Below are 18491 nucleotides of genomic sequence, written 5' to 3' on the forward strand. Positions count from 1 at the left end.
CGAAAGAAAAGAAGTACAAATACGATGTCTTGAACAAAAGAAGCAGAAAGAACATACAGATACTGATGACACTGTGCATTTGCAACGTCACTTTAATATTCGGACACCTACTACATAGATGTTTTGTGTCTATTGTTTCTTGCTCACAAACGCTTCATTAGTACTTAGAGGGAAACACACGGCGTTTCATGACTTCCTGTAAATGGTTGGACATGCTTCTAACAAGTTTGTTGGTAGAATGGGGCGATATGTCTTCCCATGCTGCGCAGAGAGACATTTTCAAATCGTCTCGTGACGTTACTTGTACCCGTTTGACCTTACGCTGTACTTCATCCCAGATATGCTCTATAGGATTAAGGACGGGACTCTGTGGTGGTGTTTCAAGCACTTTCAGACAATTATACAGCAACCATTCGCTCACCACATGCGCTTTATGCTTCGGGTCATTATCATGGTAAAATTTAAACATCCCCCTAATTCCTAATTTTTCAGCACTTTGATGGAGATTTTGCCGGAGAATATTCAAGTAGACCTCCTTTGCCATAATCCCTTCAAAAAACACGAGTTCTTACACTCCCGATGTAAAAATACACCCCCATACCATCACACTTCCTCCTTCGTGCTTTACAGTAGGTTGAAGATTTGCAGGATTTAACTCTGTATTTGGCTTCTGCCAGACAATTACCTTGCCATCTTACTCATGCAGATTGATATTTGATTTATCCGTGAATAACATGCGATTACACCAAGTTGCAGGCTTCTCAATATGAACTTTAGCGAACTTAACTCTTTTATCTTTGTTAATTTTACTAACAAAAGGCTTTTTCCTAGCTATTTTCCCATTAAACCCTTCATTTCACAACACTCACCACACAGTTTGTAGATGCACCGTCTTCCCTGTGTCTTCATACAGCTCTACCGTTCATTTCGGCGCAGTTATTCTGGAATTTGTCCTCACTTTCCGAATCAATTTGCGTTTCTCTCCATCATTCAGTTTCACAGGTCGACCATTTTGATTCACTGACTCGATTCAATCCTCTCTATTAAATCTTTGTACAATGTCATAAACGGTGCTTTTGCAAATATTGGGTAGTTCTGTAATTTTCCTGTACGATAGCCCTTTCGCATGGTGAAAAATTACTACCTGCCGTTGCTTAAATGTTGTATTTTGTCCCTTCCGCCCCATTTTCCTTTTGTCCTTTCTCTCGGCCACACTAACTACTCGTAAACTAAGCAGATACTCACGTCCTGTCTCGGGACAACTTAAACTGCAATTGAAACTCTTCCACTGTCTCGTTTGCTATTGATAAACAAACGTCGAAATAACTGTCCGAATATTAAAGTGGCGTCCAAAATACAGTATATTACAATTGCGTGCTCATAAAGTGGACTTAGTTTGCATAATTTAATTAACTGATAGCATATTTGCTTGACTAAACCATTGGCTTTTTGCTTGTTTTCCGTTGGTTTCCCATTTATTATTTTTTCATGTACAGCAAGCAAATTATGTGTAATATCTATGGTGTCCGAATATTAATGTGAGTCACTGTACATGATAATTATGCGAGTATTGCAATTCTCTTAGTATGGTTAAAGAACATGAAAGTAAACTGGCCTATTATAATGAATCATGAAATCAATGAATTTTAATTCATAATGTAATGATTACTTACAGATACAGAAAGATCTTGTGCTACGTTCTCCCGCTAAACTCCTCTTGAAAGCTGACTTCCAATACGCTTCCAGTACGACACTTTTACCACTCACTTCAATTGTGTGCGTGCAGTGCAATCTTATTCAATATCGCGTATTTTGTGTAGTGTTGCAAGCTGTGGATTGGAAGTTCACGGCAAAACATTATTACACAAAGAATTACTATATGAATGGCGGCGATTCAAGAAAGCCACGCCGGTTAAAATTAAACTAGTCTTGCTTCAGAGACAGTTAGTATTGTATACAATAATTAGTACATTGCGTTAAGTTTTCTTCCCTTATTCTGTAGTGATAGAAGTTCGATTTTAACTTAGTGGTAGACCCGAGTTCGATTCCCGGCCGGAGCTCATGTGGTTCGGATTCCACGTTAATCAGTATTTCCCGTCTCATAGAGCCTCGCTGCTGAAAGGGACGTTAAACTCAAAATCAACTCAACTGAGCTCAATTTTAACTTACATCATTTCCTTCAAGAGCTAAAACTATTCTATACAATCCAACCAATTAGTAATTACAAATATACAAGTATAAAATAGCAATAATAAAAATACACTAAGTACCTTATCATTGGTTGTTTTTCAGCCCCCAAGCACCTTCGAGATTATTTACACAGTAGGCATATGTGTGCTAAATTTAAAGACACAAAGAAAGTGGGCCAGTAACTATTGCTAATATAATTTTAATAAATAATAATAATATAATCATATAGTAATAATATTAATACTAAGTTAATTACAGAACTGGTTGTTAAATGATTTGCATGACATCTCTACCTACAGGTGTCCACAAGATGTAAAAAGAAAAAAGCTTCTTCAAACAAGCTGGAAGCGTACATCTCTATTTACTAGGATTATTCAGAACCAAGAGCAAGAGTGTTTTCTCTGTAAATTTGGGGAGCCGCATACAGATGCAGAAGGTATATATATATATATATATATATATATATATATATATATATATATATATATATATATATATATATATGAGAATTTTGAGACAAATTGCATTCAAATTATGCCAAATATTATATATTCATAAATAGGCCTACAATAGGGGGGCCCACATGAGCTTTGGGGGACCCAGCCCCCAGGATCGGCGCCCTTAACCAAGAGACAGACAAAAATACTAGTCACCATATTTATACCAATTTGTAGATTCTATTACATTCTCAACGTATAGTTCGAGTAGAACTGCGTCACCACAGTTAATTGACTTTGACTCACAACAAAGAAACAGCATTTACAATCTACTGTGAAGTCAAGACAACAGGAGATTTGTTCTTTTGTGTATAGCATGGGCGAAGGAGAAACGGTAAGAGCATATTTTGTCTGTGAGAAAAAGTTTTCAAAAATCGAAATTTAAGGAAGCGTAAAGAAAACTGGTCCACCTTACTTACATATTACTGACTTCAAATTAGGGAAAGTTAGATTACTTTGCTTAAGTGTGATAAAATACATCTACATATGATGTAATAAATGTGATTTACTGATAATTTGCTCTTCGTACATAAGAAAAATATAGAATTCTTACAATTTTATACGTGTAATTTTATACAGTTTCCTTGATCCTTGCAAAAGTTTACATCATAATCGACATTTTACTAGCTATGCTCCGTTAACCTAAAGAAGCTAACTTAACCTGTACTTACTTTTCATAAGCAGAAGTCCAGCTGAGATTTACTTTTCCAATATGAAAAAAATATAAAGTATTTATATTAACAAAGTATTCAGGTTCTTCTGCTATTTGTTACTAAAATCAACATAGTTTTAATTAACCTAGAGAGAAGTTATCTTCAGTGCGGGCCAGTCAACCAGTACCTTCCCAATCTAACCCGAAATTCTTAATATTTGTGGTCGAAGGTCCTTCGTAATCATTATTTATTAGTCATTAAGCAAGTTTATGTTACAATGGATTCCATCAATTCAAATTACAAACTTTACAAAGGTTATTAGCATACTTGATATTCTCCTAATTCCCAAAAAAAATAATTTGGCTTAGGTTAAGTTGTTTTGCGTGATACTTAGCTTGAACTATACACGTAACACGTCCACAAGCTACTACTTTTGTTCCTTATATTGTATGTAGGGTTGTACTCAGATCAGGAGTAAAAGTGGATCTAAAAAGGTGGAGGGACGGTAGGTGACGGCAAGGGCGCCGATTTCTCTGTAAATTTGTGGGAGAGGGGCATTCAGATGCAGAAAGCATATATGAGGATTTTAAAACAAAGTGCATTCAAATTGTGCCAAATATTGTAAATTTACAAATACGTAAGGGGGCCACATGCGCTTTGGGGCGGGGGGCTCGGCACCAAGGGATCGGCGCCCTTGGGTGACGGCATGACGCTACGCCATTCCCCCTGCCTATTTTTGCCCATTGTGATTTTTTTTACAAACTGGGGGACGCTGTACATATTTTTTCGAGGTGGGGGGACAAAGTCCCCGCACGTTCCCCCTCACTTTTACCCCTGACTCAGATGGGTGTTTAGTGATAAGTCCTGCGAAATATTTCTTATTTTTTATAAAATAGTAAAATTTATGAAAATTGTATTATTATATTCCGAAAGATCCTGTAATTTTTTCCACGCCGAGAGAGATACATTTATAAATAATTAAAAAAAGTGTAGATATGAGATATATTTTTTCTTGTCGTTGTACGAAAAAACCCGCATATTTTCCCAAAACGGGAATAAACCCGGGTTTAAACCCAGAGGAAAAACCCAAAAATATTTTACCGGTTTTATGCCCATCACTAGTTACGGTTGTGAACCAATGCGCATTGCTCGATACTACGGCTTGGATATAGAGGTGAAATCAAAGGGTTAGCAACTCTGCTGGCTGTTGATACAAGTCTGGCGAAGCCGAAAGATATGATTCATTCGGCAGGAGTGGAAACATTTTCAATGTATTTTTCTCACTTAGCTTTATGACTGACAAATCACACTATGCAACACGTGTTTTGTTTCAGGATCTTTATATAGACAGACTGAGAATACTGTTATATGGTCATTTATATTTAGTATTAGTATTAGGTAAAAGTAGATAAAAATTTTGATAGTAAGTAGGTAAGAGCAAAAGTGTAGCTTTTGTCTATTTTGATAGTATTTGACGTAGTCTTATGATATTGTACTACTATTAGAAAAAAAAACTTCATGTAATTAAGCAGATCGAGATGCATGCATATCAAATATCAAGCTCACATATTGTTAAGCCGTGAGCTGAAAAAATTGAAATATCGGGATTTTAAATGGTATATACATGCTTTATGTATGCAGAATTCACTATCAATATCACTGCCATAATGGGGAGGAGATTGAGCCGAGTCAACTCCATTGGCTACGCCATTACTACAGAGTTATTAGTTTTGCGTAAATATTAGATTTAGAGGTGAGGAGACGATGCTAAGAACCGGTTCCGGGAACCTAAAAATAATAATAATAATAATAATAATAATAATAATAATAATAATAATAATAATAATAAATAAAAAAATAAAAAAAGAAATATAAATTGGTTCGGGGCAGGGCCGTGCCGTGGGGGGGAGCGGGACGACGGCCCCGAGCGCCGAAGTAGAGGGATGAAAAATTCGGGAGAAAGAAGGAAAAAGATAGGAAAAATTGCTTAGGAATATATGTATGGGGGCGCCGTTGTATACTCTCGCCCCGGGTGCTGATTTTCTACGGCACGGCCCTGGTTCGGGGTATTGCAAATCGACTGAACGATACCATTCCTTGAAACTGTATTCCTGTATCTCAATGCTATAAAATTCACAACGAACAGCACAGATTAAACAGTACTGTATTTTGAGCAACTAAAATAAATCACATTTTCCAATCCTGCTTTGGTTCTAACTGTTGATTTCACTTGTATATACAATCGGGAATTCCCCGAATTTACCGTCGTTCTTGGTCCGTTTCTTATTATCTCATGTCGTGAGGGAATGCAGAATACAATGTAATCAATGTTTTGTCTGTGTGGCGTCATTTGATTACTATGCAACTAATCGATAAAAAAAAATATCGTTTCTGTTTGTTGAAAATAAACGTCAGCAACCTATGTAACATGCATGCCGCTCTTAGCATGTCGACGAGCTGTCGTTACAAAGTAGACAAGGAGACCAGACGTCCTGTTTTAGCCGGGCGACAGTCTCTTTTTTTACAACCATTGTCCTGCTTTTAGTGAATAATAATAATAATAATAATAATAATAATAATAATAATAATAATAATAATAATAATGCACTTTTCTTTGTCTTGCTAATTAAATTTTTATTCAAAGTGCTCCCCTCAAAACGTTGCGCCCCTAGACTCGGGCCTAGTGGTAAATCCAACTCTGCCTAGTCGTTTATTATGTTTTGTTCTTTGGGTATTAGTCATTCATCACCAGATTAGCAGCCACCTCTTATGCCAAATGAATCATTTCCGGATACGTTTATAACTATTATTATTATCACGTAACGGGACTTATAATATTGTATTCTTAGTCCGTCCGTCCGTTACTCCTACGATAACTCTTGGACAAATGCCAAATTGTTATATTCTGTTTTTGCAATAGATATGTGGAGCGATTATGGTATCTCGTCCGAGTTCGTTAATGGAGACAATTAATCAACCGGACGTGGTAAAAATCAACCATTTCCGGTTTTAACGTTGCCATTATAGAGCAAAAGCCATAATAGATAGCGAGAAGGGTTTTCTCAGATCGATTAAGTGTTCCAAGAATATCTTCCATGTCCATCCTTAATACTGTATTAAAACCGGAAGTGGTAGAAATCCAGTACGACTTCCGGTTTCAATATTAATCTATATAAAGAAAACCGATAAGAGAGCAAGTTCGATTTCCTTGGAATGGACTTAGCGTTCTAAGAATAGTTCGCATTTTCTCTTTTAACACTTTATTCAAATCGGTAGTGGCAGAAATCAACCATTTCCGCTTTCAGTCAACTGTGAGAAATCAACCATTTCCGCTTTCAGTGTTGATCGCCATAGAATAAAAACGATAATAGATAGCGAAAAGTGTTTTTGTAATCAATTTAGCATTTCAAATATATGTACTATCTCCCCTCTTAACCCTCTATTTAAACCAGAAATGGCATAAATCAACTACTTCCGGTTTAAACGTTGATCACTATAAGGTAAAAACAGTAATAGGTAGGGAGAAGCGGTTTTCTGTAATCAACTGTGTCTCAAGAATAATATTTCATCTCGACTCTAATCTTTTTACTAAAACCAAACCTGGTACACATGTACCATTTTTGGTTTCCAGACTAATTTGAAAAAAATATTGGCACGCTCCACTTTATTGTCTTTACAGAATTATGTATTATTATTATTATTATTATTATTATTATTATTAATAATAATAATAATAATAATGATATTAATATTATTTATTAAATCATTAAGGAAAGAAGTAAAGGACGGAAATATGTTGTTGACAAAACCAAATATATATTTATGGGATTCTTTGTGGCTAAATGCTTAGAACTTGCACCCTTGCAAGAGTCGGGTTCGATTTCCGGTGGCAGGTACTGTGGTTTGTAGATCTACGTCCCATGTAGCCTAGTAGCTTAGGTGTTGAAATGAAGTTGAACTCTAAGTAATAAAAATGAAAAGTTTTACGTCCCACGGATATGCCGGTTAGGCTAAAGGAGACGGTGATGATGAGAAATGAATGAAATGATGGAATGAAGAAAGTGGGAGGAAACTGGAAACCCCGAGAAAACCCACGAGCACGGTGTTTGTCCACCACAAAGTCCACACGGCGCGAGCTGGGATCGAACTAGGGACCAGAAGCACCGGAGTAAGTAATAAAAATATATAGACAAAAATATAGGTAAGTGGAAGAGTATTACCTGCGTCTAACAAAAGAATATAAATTGAGAAATTAATTACAAAGTTTATGTTGACTTTGGAGCTGCAACACCTAAAAAAAAAAAAAAAAAAAAAGTATGGAAATAATATGCATATGTATATAGTCCTAATGACAGGATTGCTCCCATGCAAATTCTCCTCTAAGGCAAATCTCTTAGCAGAAAGAGAGCCGTCCTGTGAATCCTCAGGAACCTCATTCAAGCTAGTTCAGGCCAACTGTCATCCGGGGAATCTAAAATATCCCCCTTCATGTCAGCATCTTCAAAACCCAGGGAACTCACTCAATTAAAAGGATTTAGTTCTAAATATCTAAAAATTTTCGACATACGGAAGTAGTTAAAGAACTTCATTTTGTCTGCACAGAGATCACGATACAAAGTATGATACAGGCCAGTTTGCAATCTCGTTGATAGCATAGGATGCACGGACATTCGTTTTTTCCCCTCTACGTTTCTTCTTTTTGAGCAGCAAAATAAGAAGTGCTTGCTTACTATTAACAGCCATTTCTCAAAGTGGAAAGAAGCCCTGGTACCTGCTGTCGGTTGTTCGTCTTTTCACAAACAGTGGCGCAACCAGTGGCGGACGGTGGTTTGTGGTTTCGGGTGTTGCAGTATGAACGATCAGAGACAGAAAATATAAAGTGGACTCATTGACTAATCAGCATTAATTTAGATGCAAATACTATGTGACATGTTAAATAAAAATCTGTTTTTAAAAAATAAAAAATGCAGAACATTTAATCCGATTAATCACCTTATTTAATTAGTAAGTTCATTCTTCTCTCTTTGATTGGAGCAAAACTGTCTAATACATGCTGGCTGAACTCTAGTATTCTTATTGTCAGGTCTTTTTCGATGGAAAGCATAACCAATGGTGATAACCTTTCTTGGGATATTCAATTTTTTGAAAGTGTCAATTCTTTTTGATGTGAAAAAGAACTTTTCGTCTTTTACTGACGCCATAGGTACAGTTAATATTAATTGCAGAAGCTTTGTAGATTCACTAAATATTTTTTCTAGATTTTTGTGAACAATTCATTCTAGCAAACTCAGTTCCTGGCAGTGATCCGAATTCCTCTTCAGTGTACATTAATGTTATTTAAAAAATGTACATTGAACACGCTTTATTCACAATTTATCTAGGAAAATTTCAAATAAATTGTGGAAATGTACCTAGTGCATACAACATTACTGCCATAAGGTGTCCCGTAAACTTAAACCTTTTTTTTTTGTTTGTTTTTTTGTTTCGAACACTCTCCTGAACTGCACTTTGCTTGTTTTGTCTAAGCCTTAATTGTAAGTTTTTCCTCAGTTGGAAGCTGTTTTTTTTTTTAAGTTTTTTTTTCAGAAGTCATGATATGCAATTCATTCAGAATTTGTAGGTTATGTACAGAATTAAAGCACACGCAATAAAATTAAATCTAATAACTAATAACCAAAACAGCTGATACAAAAGAGATACTAGTATATGAATTGCGAATGTCATATATTCATACATAGGGCTGTCAACTGGCCGGCTTTTCATTGGCCTGGCCGGAAAAATTGATGTGATTTTGATTAAAGCCGGTGACGGGTACAAACTTCTCACCAGCCCCTTTATAACCGTTTTTTTTTTTCAAATTTGTATCTAGTTCGAAGTATAGATATTGAAAAGTAGCTGTCATTCTGTAAACTCAAAACTGTTACCTTTCACCATGTATCAACGATTAATATATTTTGTTCACCTGTTTAGAAAATTTTAGAGAGATGACAGGGACTGTATCAGGGAAAATTTGAAATTTACTTTCAAGGAATTTTATTAAGAGTGGAAAAGGACTTCTTAAAGCAATTTCCTATAATTGAAGTAGAGACTATATGTTTAAAGAGTGAATTTCATTTTCCAAATCCAAAATTGTCACGTAAAGATTATTATACTTTTGTTCATCTGTTTCGGTAATTTTAAAGGAATGGTAGTTACTGGTAAATACAATAAATTGATCAATGCCGATTGATCAATTTCAGTTTCTCATTTATAGCACAATGTATCTATTAAGGTTATTAGTGAATGTTCTAAGGACATACAGAATATATGTGTTAATGCACTTTCGTTCACGATAGTACATTTCCTTTCCATGAATAGGTCCGACCAGAGATACTTCACGCTGAGACCTATATCACAGAGAATTTTGAGGAAGTGTCGGTTCTTTTTATTTTACAGAGTTGGCAACCCTATTCATATATCAACACACACACTTGTGCGTAAAAGAAAGAAAGAACTACATTCCAAATCATCCGTCTTGGTTGTTACGCAATGCACAATGACCACAATATACTTCCACATGAGACGAAACAATGTTTATCAACGTTCTGGAAAGCAACCTTGAAACCCGCCAGATATAGGAACATGTTAGCTGGGAGGGGTCCAAAGTATTTGAGGAAGGTGCAATACGTCTACGTAATAACGAACCTGTCTTTTAATGTACCCGAAAAGATAAGTAATTCTTAATTACTGTCACCTATATTTTTAGAAAAAAACGATAGAACGATTATTTCTATAAGAAAAGAAAGAGTACATGATGAGGCGTAAAATAAAATATTTAGCTTACATCAATCATTTCTCTCTTAAACAAGTATAGTTCGTTAAGAAAGTCTACAAATGCTAGTTGAGTTTCGAAATTTCGGGGAGGTCCGGACCCGGTGGACCCCCCTCGTGGCTACGCCTCTGAGCATTGCTAACTAGTCCCAAATTCATTGTGGAGTTCCCTACCATACAGTTCTATCAAGAGTATAAAATATACTTATTTTATAAAAGAAATATGTATATACTAAAATACTATCCACAGATGAAGGGGGGGGGGATTCTGCATATTGACTTATTAATATTTGGTTCACAAATTACTGTAGAAGAAATTTTCATTATCTATATAAGCTAAGAATTAACTTGTAAATGCGGATCTACTTTCATTTGATTTCTGCTCTACTATATATTTTCTTTTTTTATTTTGTAATTCTGCTATCACTTTTTTAAATTGTCATTATATTGATTTGCTTCAGTATTAGTACCGTAATATAAAAATATGAATGCATAAAAACAAATTCCATTTGTTAACTGCTAGTGAAATAAAATTTAGAAATCTTATTTAGCGCGAAAAACCTTCTCGTTCACTGGAAACCGTGCTGTGTTGCAGAAGCACTGCAACGACCAGACCCTTTAACTTCTGAGATAGGGGAAAGGGGACTTAACATTTGCTCCAATTCCCGCGCTGAAGGAATCTGGTCGTTGCATGCTCGCTGCAACACAATATAAATTAGAGACTCTGTGACGGATTATTTTTCGCTTTTTAAAACGGATTAATGAAACGGACAGTTAGAGAAGTAAAAAAAAATGTTATTTAAAGTATGTATGGGAGTATTAGAAAGTATTTTTTCTGTTCTTTACTACTATTGCTAATAATACATTTTTCTTGAAATACTTTGGTCGTTGCGCAACAATGCAACACTAACATTAGCCGCCACTGGGCGCAACTCAGTGTTTCCACTCAGTGGCCGCGAATGAAGAGGACCTAACGGGAGAATGGTCAATGCAAATTCTACACTCTTCCGTACCAGCACTCATTGGGAAGGTTCAGCCGTGTCTGAAACTTCTGAATGTTTAAGTGGGAATTGAGTGTTCTGTGGTTCAACTGGAAATTGAGTGGGAAGTCTTCAAGTAGTTCAAAGTAGTTAAAAGTATTGTTGTCTAGTACTTAAGTTAAAAACGACGTGTTATCACTCTTACTTGTATATTTTGTAAATTGAAAACAGTGCTGAGTCCCAAAGCATAATCTGTCAGATATTTACCCCCGTCCCAACCATCGCCGATTCGTATGCGTGCCGGTTTTGCAAGTAAAAATTCTGGTCAGCTTGAAGTAAATAAACAAATAAAGGGTGTTTTAGTTACCTTTTAATAGCGATATTTGGTTTCATTGTTTTCACCTGCACGGACACAAAGTAACATATTTATTAAGGTCCGTAGCTAGGGATGGCCAAAAGAGACTGAGCTCCCCCTGCGACCACCTTCAGTCCCCGTGAAAGTTTCAGTTGTCTATTGGTATGTATGTATGAATGTCAAGTGAGCCCTCTCAAAATGATTTCGGACTTTTTCCCCCTTCATGTCTTACTATTCTACTACGAAGCTGCATTTATTATTTCTATTTAAAAATATCAATCATAAATGCGATACTTCACACCCGTTTTATATCTAGGCCCTGTATAATGGGAGGCCCATAGGCAGAGCACTAACGCAAAGGAACGAAATCATTTTTGGGTGGGATTTGATTTCTCTTTATATTTATAGTAATTAGAACAATGGTTCTCAACCAATGTGTCGCGACTTCATTCGAATGTGTCACGCAGTCCTGTAAGGCGTGTCGCAAAATTTTTGTATTTAAAAATCATGAAGCATTTAATAATAATTAGTTAAAATTGAGACAAACTGTACCAGTCAACACCTCCAGCGTTACCAATGATGCACAGAGCTATATAGCGTTATTACAAGAAACTAGTGGTTTTCACTATTATAATTTATTATTATTATTATTATTATTATTATTTAAAATATAAAACAAGTGTCCTGGACCTTAAGTAAAGTTCTCCGTCAGTCATAAAAGGTTGAGAACCACTGAATTAGAACATTCGGTAACTTCTTTCTTTATAGTTTTTAAGCGGTAAAACATACAATTTTAAGTAATGTGACCTCCCTCACCAGGCGCTTGTGCTTAGTACACAAATGCTATTGGGGCCGCGGTGGCTCAGTGGTAGAGCGTTCACTTCTGGTGCAGGGGCTCCTCGGTTCGATTCCGGCTTTCGCCAAGTGAACTTTGTGATTGACAAACACCGTGTGCGTGGGTTTCCTCGGGGTTCTCCCACTTTCTTCTTTCCCCCATTTCTTTCATTTCTCATCATCACTGTCTACTTTAGCCTAGCCGGCATAAGCGTGGGACGTAAAACTCAAACATTTCATTTCATTTTACAAATTGCGTATTTCAAATTATTATGAAATATGATTTTACTTAATGGCGTACGTACAAGTAAAGATTTTGGAAATGCATTGAACAATTAACACAGCTGAATGTGATATGATAATATTCTGAAGATTGAAAATTGAGTACAAAATGAATAATACTGCAGAAGACAATGACATCTAAAACTTTCATGAAAAAAAGTGAAGGAAGGGGAGAAAAAGGAAGTTGCGCGAAGCAGGGGCGGATCCAGGACCGACTTCTAAGGGGAGGCGGTGGGTTATCATACTGCTACTTTTAAGGGCTCCAAATTTTGGGATGGATTTTATTTATATATATAAAATAAGAAAGTTTCCTCTTCTGGGGGGGGGGCGATCGCCCCCCCCCTGGATCCGCCCCTGGCGCGAAGTAACCATATTAACCTATACTATATTAAACTGTTAGGTTTATATGTTTGTCTCCAAAGAAAGGTTTATATGTTTGTCTCCAATCCTTTCGACAATGAGATCTCGAAAACCACAAGTGCTATTTTCACAGGTCGACTCCAAATTTTGTGTAGATTGCCCAGTTCTAATTGAATATTAAAAAAAAAAACATGGCCATTATTTCTTTATTACATTTTTAGTGGTACACTAGAAGTGTTGAAATTTTAAAAAGTAAAGCATCGTATCCTAGGAGTTATACATTCCAACACAACATAGTTGCATATCTCTCACGCCTTTGTTTCATGGCTAAATGATAATGAAAAACGAAGGATAACCATTTCTCAAGGCTAACATTAATCTTTATTGTTCGGGTGTTTTGCCAAATGAACACCATATATAACTGACATTATAATTAATTGTATATGTAATGTATTTCCTTATTACATACTGCATGCAAGAAGAAAGAAAACACTGGTCATACATGAATTAGAAACTCCAACCCTAAGTAGGCTCAAATTTTGCAAATGGTATGAAATATTGAACAAATAATCGAAAAAATCTCCTTTTTATCGCACCTCTTGCCGATTTTTATCAAGCTGTCTTTCACTTGTGTCTGTAAAGGAACATGTATAGATGTTGTGAGGAATTACAATAAGATTCATGCTTATATGTGAATGATGCGCTGTAAAAAGATGTCGCGTTCAGCTAGTATAATAAATAAAATTCTTGTTTCCTAAAGAACCCTTGAATTTCTGGAAGTATGAAAATACTAAATCTTTCTCACTTTCAGAGATGCAAGAAATCATTACCAAGCCCATAAAGACAGTGTGAACAAAGAAATCTCCACGACAGCAGACCAGTTAAAATGAAAAAAAAGAAAAGAAAACCGTTGCTTTCTCGCGAGGAAGCATTTGGATAAAAGTAAAGAAACATTTAGTTGAGTTCAAATGAAATGAAATCTTTCAGTTTAACATCCCACGTTTATACCGTTTAATCTAAGTACCCGGCTATTGGCTAACGTTTGCAAAGCGTATTTAGTGCTCTTGCGTACGTTTGGAATACGCTGACCATGTATTTAAATGTGGATGGCTAATCGCAGACGCGAAAGCAATAAAAACACGGAGAAAACGTCAGCTCGAGCGTATTTGGTGCGTTTCGGAACAATAGACCTCCTACTGTTTAAAAGATGTCTAAAGGAAGGACAAAAAGGAAAGACGTGTTGCCAGGCAAGGGGATTTTTAGAAAGAAACAGCTGCTCGGAAGATGCTTTGTGCAGAGTATTGGAACTCTGCTAGTATAGACCTGGACCTGACAAAAAGACCAGGAAACCCTGACTGGCTCACAGTATGATTTATACCTCTGGCAAAAGTAAAATTACCGAGTAGCCAGTTTGACCGCGTTCCCTGCTGGGGGTAACGCATTCTCAAATAGCCATACGCTAAGCGAAAAGGAAGATTAAGGTCAAGTGAATGACGATGGAAAAATTGGTGGAGTGAGAATGTAGGAACAGTTTCGTACAGGCAGGTGCTTCAGGCTGTGCGCCTCCTCTTGCCCTTCTCATTAGTTTGACCATGTGTCACTGTCCGCCCTTGGCTACGGGAATGATTACTTTTCGATGCATTGCGTTACCCATCCACTTTTTCCGTTATAAATGTTGCCATTCTGTCATTTTTTTTTTCCAAATGAAGTTCAAATGAAAGATATTAAAGGTGAATACTAGGGTTAGCCAAACTTTTCCGGAATCGAAAGTTTCACTTTTCGGGTTTCGGAAAAATTCCGGAATTTAGAAAATATCTGGAATTCGAAAAATTCCGGAATTCGGAAAGAACCCAGAATTCAGAAAAAATCCTGAATTCGGAAAAAATCAGGAATTTAGAAAAATCCGGAATTCGAAAACATCCAGAATTTAGAAAAATCCGGAATTCAGAAAAAAATCCGGAATTCAAAAAATTAAGCAATTTTACGGAATTCCGAAATTTTTCCGAAATCCGATCTTTTTAAATTCCTGATTTTTACGAATTCCCCATTTTTCTGAAATCGGAATCTTTCCGAAAACTGGGGTTCTGGAAAGTAGAAATTCCGGAATTGGTCATCCCTAGTAAATACTTATATCAACGTGGTTTACAAATATAACAATTTTCTTATAATATCATAGTATTTTTTCTACTGTTTCATTTAATTTTTTTATGATTTTACTGTGATGGGAAATAGCTATGATTCAAAAGCAAGAGGAATATTTTAAAGTTGTATTTTGAGTAATTTCAATAATAAATTATGCTTAGGTTATATGTTTAACGATGGATAACAAAGTAACACAGAGAAATCGCCACTGTGTGCAAAGGTCATTTCACTTTCTTACAACACACTTCCTCCCCACATTTTTCTTCAAATTTACATTACAATATTCCTGCAAACATTTTTTATATAATGATGGATTGTTTTCTATTTTTTAATTAGCTTTTCAATGCTTTCATCACCATGTAAACACATGCTGCCTTATAACGTGAATTTTTATTTTTATTTCTTTTTTTTTAAGATTATAAGTTTTTAAGTTGAGTTGCAATTAGTACAATCTGTACCGTGAATTGTCGTTGACAATTATTAAAAAAAAAATTAAAAAGAAAGAGAGAAAGCAGCTTAATAACGGCCTACTGGAGATACGTGATATTAATTGGTTTACATGCTTCCCGCTAGTTTGTGCTGTTACTAGTCCTTCCTTAGAAACATGCTGTTTGTGTCTGCCATCTGGTGGGAGAACCGTAAAGGTTTAGAAGCAGTGAATTAAACAACAGTTTATTAATAGTGCTGTGTCTTTCCGTTTGATTTGTTTCCGTTTCGCCTACCGACGTTCCTGCAATTTATATCATTATCTTCATCGCATCTTATCTGTAAGTGAAAGAGGTATTCCGGTTTCGCCTGCGCCCCCTCGACAAAAGATATTTAGTGTCTGTGGGAATTTTTGAGTAAAGTTTCCTGGCAGGGCAGTTGGACGGTATAATGGTTCATCTCTCAGAACCACGGGAGTACCGACCAGCCTTCCGAGCCGTAACTAGAGGGGGCGAGCGGGGCAGTTGCCCCGGGCGCTGATAGTAAGAGGCCGCTGAACGAGCAAGAAGAAAGAAAAAAGTGTTGGAAATGAGTTAAAGACGCGTCGCCCTGAAAACGTATTGGAACCCTTTAAACAGTAGCAGCTAATGTTAGTGTTACAGCGTTGCGCAACGACCAAAGTATTTCAAGAAAAAAATATTAGTAGCAATAGTAAAGAACAGAAAAAATACTTTTAACACACCCATATATACTTTAAATAAAATATTTTTTACTTCTATAGCTGTAAAATCCATTAATCCGTTTTAAAAAGCAAAAAACAATCCGTTACACAGTCTCTAATTTATATTGCGTTGCAGCTACCATACAACGACCAGATATCTACAGCGCGAGAATTGGAGCGAATGTTAATTCTCCTTTTCCCTATCTACGAAGCTAACGGTTCTGGTCGTTGCAGTGCTTCTGCAACGCGCCACGGTTTTCAGTGAATGAGAAGGTCTTTTGGGCTAAATAAGATTTCTGAATTTTATTTCACTACCAATTATTTATTTATTTATGACTTCTTTTATGTGGCGAAATTAAGACTCTGCAGCCTCCTCCGAGCATTTAACCACATGCCTGCATACATTTTTCTTTTTTTAAAAAAATGCACGAACACATTGAAAATATTAACAATTACAAAACAAAAGTATTGATCCACATAAAAAAAAAGAATATACAACTTACCTGGTAAGCAGTGGCGTATTTACGATTTTGTTTCGGGGGGGGGGCTTTGCTAACTTTCGGGGAGGGCTTTGCCTGAAAATGTGAAAATTCTGCAAGATATTTCATATACTTTACTATAGTAAATAAGATTTCGGGGGGGCTTAAGCCCGGAAGCTCCCCCCCTAAATACGCCACTGCTGGTAAATAAAAAAAAATAGTTAAACATCAAAACAAAAATTGAGAATAATATACAATAGATGAAACAAAATAACATGGAGAAACCTAAATTGCATATTGCATATAGCGGTACTAGAAGTATGAACATATAAGCTGTACAAATTAACATAGGTTACCTATTGGTTGTGTGTTCATATATGGGTTATTAATAATCTGGTAAAACGAAGATAGCTCACGTGCTACCAGTATCCTTATCTTCACTTAAGAGAAGGGGATTTACAGATTTTTTAATTTTGGCAACTGTGGAAACGTTGTGTATTAATTGAGGTAAACTGTTCCAGAGGCGTGTAGTACTTAATATGAAGGATTTTGAGTATGAATCAGAATTGTGACTGGGTATGGGCAGCAAGAAATTATGTTGTGATCTTGTGCTTCTAGCATGAAAGTCTGATAAATATAAAAATGTACGGGCTAGGTACGATGATTCTGACGTAGTAAGTATTTTGTACCATAGAGAAAGATTATGTAAATTTCTTCTTTCAACTAACGTCAGCCATGACAGATTTTTATAAAATGATGTGAGATGTTCCCTGTAATTTAAATTGAAAATAAACCTAATGTCGGCATTTTGAAATCTTTGCAAACGCTTTGATTGATTTTTCGGTTAGATCAGAATAGACTGAGTCGCAATAGTCAAGATGTGCAAACACCAGTACCTTGACGAGTTTGATCATCAGAGATATTGGTAAGAAATTTCTTAGTTGATTGAACGTATGCAGGGCATCAAATGCTCTCTTACAAACTCCATTTATTTGATCTGACCAGGAGAGATTTTCGATTTAGTATGACTCCCAAATTTTTGACAGTTGTAGAGAATGGAATAAAAGTATTGGACAATTTTATATTTGGGAGCTGATAGATATAAATAGAAGAGAGAATTCTTGGGGAGCCAATTAAGATGCACTGCGATTTTGTTGCATTTAATTTTAACCCGTGAGCCGTAGGCCAGTCGCTGATTTTGTTTAACTCGGTATTTATTTTTCCAATCGTATTATTAATATTTTGTTGGGGAAGAGAAACATATAACTGAAAATCGTCAGCGTAAATATGGTATTTACAATATTTGAGAATTTTAGGGAGATCATTACTGTAAAGGGCAAAGAGAAGGGGACCTAGTACGCTACCCTGCGGCACTCCACTGTTGATACAATGCCATGTCGATATGCGATCCTTATTGATCACTGCTCTTTGTTTACGTTCGTGGAGGTAAGAATGGAACCATTTAACCACTGATTCAAAAAAAATAAACAATAATGATAATTTCTGAAGTAATATGTAAAAATCAATCGTTTGATATGCCTTACTATAGTCAAGTAGAGTAAGGAGCGTCAGCTTTTTGTTATCAATAGCCTCTCTAATATCATCCGTTACATTTGCTAGTGCAGTGCGTGTGGTATGATTACTTCGAAAACCAAATTGAAATGTAACCAATAAATTATTTGTTGTTAAGTATTCACGAATATGATCATTTACAATATATTCAAAAACTTTTGAAAGAACGGGAAGGATACTGATAGGACGA

At 36.0% G+C, this 18491-nt stretch overlaps 1 protein-coding gene across 2 annotated transcripts in view; it reads right to left on the minus strand.

Annotated features, from left to right (window-relative positions):
* LOC145689014 (uncharacterized) overlaps window positions 1–1828 on the minus strand; it is a 49921-nt gene extending 48093 nt beyond the window's left edge. The window contains exon 1 of one of the 2 annotated variants that reach the window (XM_081763153.1): window positions 1674–1828. The gene's annotated coding sequence lies outside the window, so the exon portion shown is untranslated. The remainder of the gene's footprint in view (window positions 1–1673) is intronic. The other variant, XM_081763154.1, reaches the window with a different exon arrangement.
* Window positions 1829–18491: the final 16663 nt, after the last annotated feature.

The sequence above is a fragment of the Thermobia domestica genome, chromosome 7, assembly GCF_964235325.1.
Source record: "Thermobia domestica chromosome 7, izTheDome1.hap1.1, whole genome shotgun sequence".
NCBI lineage: Eukaryota > Metazoa > Arthropoda > Insecta > Zygentoma > Lepismatidae > Thermobia > Thermobia domestica.